Source organism: Mustela nivalis (genome assembly GCF_964662115.1).
Source record: "Mustela nivalis genome assembly, contig: HAP1_SCAFFOLD_679, whole genome shotgun sequence".
NCBI lineage: Eukaryota > Metazoa > Chordata > Mammalia > Carnivora > Mustelidae > Mustela > Mustela nivalis.
This window is the reverse complement of record NW_028135984.1, coordinates 268,897-274,498: the sequence shown is the minus strand read 5'-3', so window position 1 is coordinate 274,498 and position 5,602 is coordinate 268,897.

The following is a 5,602-nucleotide window of genomic DNA, read 5'->3' as shown; positions in this document are numbered from 1 at the left end:
GGATCGGGAGGGAGACAAACCATAAGAGACTCTTAATCTCACAAAACAAACTGAGAGTTTCGGGGGGGGGTGGGGAGGTTAGGGAGAGGGTGGTGGGGTTATGAACATTGGGGAGGGTATGTGCTGTGGTGAGTGCTGTGAAGTGTGTAAACCTGGCGATTCACTGACCTGTACCCCTGGGGCTAATAATACATTATATGTTAATTAAGAAGAAGAAAGAAGAAGAAGAAGAAGAAGACTACTATAAATCAAATGCTATGGTTTTCAGCATAGAGTGTGTAATCAGGCATATTTTATTAAAGTAACCAAGTAAAATGAGGTCGTAAATTGGAATAACAGAAAACATAAAAATCAGAGATTTTAAAAAGAGATATGGGACAGTGTAGAGAATATAGTCAATGATATTATAATAGTGTTATATGGTGACAGATGGTGGCTATATTTGTAGTGATCATAGAATAATGTATGGAGATATTGAAAACCTGAAACCAATGTAACACTGACTATCAACTACACTCAAATAAAAAAATAGTAAAAGGAAACATTTTAATTTAAAAAGATAAAAAGAGGGACAAGAATTTGAAAAGTGAATTTCAAAAAGAGTAAAGATGAGGCTAAGACATACTCTGAACCTTGAGGAAAACACCATTTTGAAAATTCTTCCCATTTTGAGAAAACTCAAATGAATCAATACCATAAAAGAACCCATTTTAACCGAGAGATGTAATGAATGCTCAAGAAATAATTTTATGACAGGATAATTCTTCCCTATGAAACAGCATACAGAAACCCGGGGAAACACCTGGAAGCCAAATAAACTATACTGAAAATAAGAATTAGGAAAAAGATAAATGATGAAAGATAAGAAAATTAGACCTGCGACAGAGACCTAGTGAAGAGAATTTTTAGCTTGTGGTTTAATGTTTTTGAGGATAATCTAGAGTTCATAACTGCCTTGAGGCAGGCTGGTTGTAGGCAGTTTAGGCAGACCCCTAAGAGAGGCCTACTTTGGGCAGGTGGTGTTGGAGGAGGCCATTGGGCTGGACAAAGACAAATCCAACCATTTGACTAAAGTGTCTGTGAAGATGTTGAAGTCAGATGCAGCAGAGAAAGACCTGTCAAACCTAATCTCAGAAATGGAGATGATGAAGATGATTGGACAGCACAAGGACACCATCAACCTGCTGGGTCCTGCACACAGGATGGTCCTTCGTACACTATCATGGAATATGCCTCCAAAGACAACATACAGGAGTACCTGCAGGCCCAGAGGCCTCCTGACCTGGAGTACTGTTACAATATCAGCCACAATGCAGCAGAGCAACTCTCCTCCAAGCACCCGGCATCCTGTGCCTACCAGGTAGCCTGAGGCATGGAGTACCTTGCCTCCAAGAAGTGCATACACCAAGACCTGGCCACCAGGGAAGTGCTGGTGACAAAGGACAACATGATGAAGATCTCAGACTTCAGCCTAGCCAGAGATATCACCACATCAATTACTATAAAATGAGAACCAATAGTGGACTGCCTGTGAACTGGATGGTCTCTAAGGCCATGTTTGACCAGATCTACATCCACCAGAGTGACTTCTGGTCTTTTGGGGTGATCCTGTGCAAAATTTTCACTCTGGAAGCCTCCCATATCCTGGAGTGCCTGTGGAGGTGTTTTTTAAGCTGCTGAAGGAGTCATTTGATGGATAAGCCAATAAGTGCACCAGAGAGTTATACACAATAATGAGGGGTGGCTGGCATGTGGTACCTTCAAGCTGCTGGTAGAAGACCTGGATCATACTGTGTCCTTGACCTCCAACCAGGAGTAACCGGACCTGTCCTTGGCCCTGGAACAATACTGTCTATGCTTTCCCAACACCCAAAGCTACACCTGCTCCTCAGAGAAGAATTCCACCTTCTCTCATGTGCCGTTGCCCAAGGAGGCCTATCTGCCCTGACACCCAGCCCAGCTTGCCAATGGTGGACTCAAATGACTAGTATCCCTATTACTCCTGTCCAGATTCCGTCATAAGCTGTAACCCTTACCCCCCACCTTCCCTGCAAGACTCACTGCCTTCTCCTTTGTCCCTTTCCTACTGGCAGGAGCCAGCTGCCTATTTGAGGCCTTCACCCCTTGAAGTTCACCTCTCTTCCCCTTCCTCTTCCTCCTCCTTACAACCTGCTCATGAAAGAAAGGAACAGAGAGGCAGGTACTTGCTCGTGGCTACTTCCTTTCCTCCCATATGTTGGACCAAGACCCCTCCCTGTCATCTGGTACTGCCTAGATGTCGAGGGAGTTGGAGATGAGGCATGCCAGTGAAAGCTGTCAGAGCTTTCCTGTTTTGGTTTTGTCTGCTTAGCATAACATGTAAGACTGAGTTCTGGTGGCAGGGACCTAGTCCTTGGGGCTATAGCACTAGTGAGGGGAGGTCAACTGCTCTGGGCCTTGGCTAAGAGCAAGCCCTGCTCCAGAGATATGGTGCCAAGGGCTTATTAATTTTGATAGTAATTTGCTTTGCTGACCAAATACCTGGTATCAAAAGATGGGAAGATAAAGACTGGAAGCAGTGTTGTGACCATGGGGTCCAGCCCCAAACTATGAAGAAAACACAAAGTGTATAAATCTGAGTAAGTATATATTTACACACCTTTTTAAATAGGTTGTTATCAAAGATTTAATCAATGGGTAATATGCTCCTCGTGGCTGGGAAGCATCAGTTGCCATATATTAAAAACAAAGAAAAGAGGTGTCTGTGTGGCTTCCTCCAAGAAGTGTCCCTTCTTTTCAGGTCATGATCCCAGGGTCCTGGGATGGAGACCCACATCAGGCTCTCTGCTCAGTGGGAAACCTGCTTCTCCTTTTCCCTCTGCCCTGCTTATAGTTCCTCTTCCTGTCTCTCTGTCTGTCAAATAAATAAAATATTTAAAAAAAAAACAAGAAAGAAACAAAATGTTTTTAAAAGGTCTTTTTTTTTTTTTAATTTTCTAGGGGTGCCTGGATGACTTAGTTGTTTAAGCAGATGTTTGCCTTTGGCTGAGGTCATGATTCCAGTGTACAGGGATCCAGCCCTGCATGGGACTACTTGCACCCCAAGGAGCTTGCTTCTTCCTCTCCCTTTGCACATGATTCCCCCTGTTTGTGTGCTTCTTCTCTCTCTCTCTCTCTCTCTCTCTCGCTGTCAATAAATAAAATAAAATCTTTTACTAAATAAATAAATAAATAAATAAATTTCTAAACCTACTTTCAGTTTAAGTCCCTTAACAAAAATTGCTACTGCTTCATTAAAAAAAAAAAAAAAGATAATTTAGAAAGATGCTTCCAGAGTTAAAAAGTTGTTTTGTTTCTTTGTCAGGATTCAATATAGAAGTGCTTTAAAAAGTAAAAGAAAAAATATGCCATATTAACTCTAATCATACTATAACTTTGGTGGTTATATCAAGATAATGAAAAGTGATTTTAAAGCAAATTTCATTATCAGACATAAAGATCAAGTCAAAATTACAGAAGAGTAAAAGGATGAATTCATCAGGGAGTGTAAAAATTCTTTTTTTTTTAAAGATTTTTCTTATTTATTTGACAGAGAGAGATCAGAAGTAGGCAGAGAGGCAGGCAGAGAGAGAGAGAGAGGAGGAAGCAGGCTCCCTGCTGAGCAGAGAGCCCGATTCGGGACTCGATCCCAGGACCCTGAGATTATGACCTGAGCTAAAGGCAGCGGCCTAACCCGCTGAGCCACCCAGGCGCCCCAGGAGTATAATAATTCTTGACTTTTAATACGTAACAACAGATTTGGGGATATATAGGGAAAAACTAAGAACAAAAATCATAACTTCTACCTTGGACGACAAATGGAAAATAATTTCAACACCCTTATTTTAAGATTACATAGACAAATGGTCATCACATTGGTAAGATATGTAAGACTTGAACAAAATGATCAACTAACTAGATATGCTTGATATTACATTACAGTAACGGAACTAACTGAGGTCAGTCTTTGGTGAATCACAGAAACAGGTGGAGTTGTCAAACAAAGGAATCTTTGTTTACAACATACAAGGAGATCACAGGGAATAAGTTCCAAAGCCTTGACTGTTTGAACAGGAGAGAGATTTTTATTTAGTATTTAAAATGAATACTCAGAAGGGAGAGTTTTATTATCCCGTGTATGGTTGGTCATAAGGTTGTGGATGCATGCACATCCACATATGTATTTGTGCAATATGTATTGCATGTTCACCTGAATGAAGCTTGTATTCCACCGAGGGCAGAAACGTCAACGTTAGAATAAAGCAGAGGTAACTGTTGGACAAGGGAAAGGGACTCTGCAGGCTTCAAGAGCAGATAGAAACTAGATGGGGTCTTGGGCTCATTTTCTGGGACAAGGAATGCAAGGCCTTGATTGCTTTTGAAATAGCACTAGGAGTTTTACCACTGATTTATTGTCTCAATAGCTTAGGCTATTTCCTGGTCTGGCGGTGACTGTTAGTTTTCCCATTGCCTTGTTCCCTCAAAATCCTTAAGGAGTGAGGTTTTTGCATTTCTTTTTAAGAACCTCCCAGGAAGTTTTGGAAGAAGTGTGCTTGGGCAAGTACACAGGTGGGGTATAGATCATTGAAAATAGCTGGGGACAAAAAATGACTTTTCTTATGTCAGGAAAACTATATCTCTTCTTTAATTTTCTAGGAACCTCTAACTCTTTCTGCTGATGTTACCAGCAGGCATCTGAGATATTACTGATTGTTCTCTTGAACCTAAGGAAAAGGAAATGTAGAAAGCAAAAGACAAAACTTTAAAATCTATCCTCCAACTCATCAATTCACTGCAGCCACGTCTCTGTCTTTCCCTTTCTCTTTTTCTCTCTTTCTCTTTCTCTCTCACTTTCTCTCTCACATACGCACAACACACGCAAATCAACTTAAAACAATTTTTAATTTTCCCTATTCCATTTTAATATACTTGAGGCATGATCATTTTCTCAGTAAATACAAGGAAAAAAAATCTAGGATTTCATCATTCTGTGTGATTAAAGTATTGAGGAATTTACTTCCAATAGCACTTATAAAAACATATTTTATTTAAGGAATATTATATAATCAGGTGCCTGCATTTTTCTTATTCTCCAACTAGTGTTATTTGGCAATTAATATTTTGTCAATCAATATTCCCCTATACCTGAATGTGTGGGCAGTGAGAGATGAGTTAGAGGCAAGGATGGTGAACACTCCCAACAACTGCAGACTACATATATCTTAAGCCATGATTTTCTTTGCAAAGGTCAACATTGATAATGTTGTAGTCATACCTCCGTGTACCAGGAAAGAAGTAGCATATTTCTTGAAAGACACAGCTATCAAAGCTCCATTGAGAAACCGTAAAGAGGAGAAGGGATATGCAAATTAAATATCTGATAATGGACATCTACTCTGATTATTTAAAAATGAATAAAAATAAAAAACCTTACTAATAACCAAACAGAGTATCCAATTTTACATGTGAAGGAAATAATGGAAGAGACATGTCACCAAAAGTATATGGATGGCTTATAAGCACATGGCCAATTTATCAACATTTAGACATTAAAGAAATACAAATTAAAATCATAATGAGACAT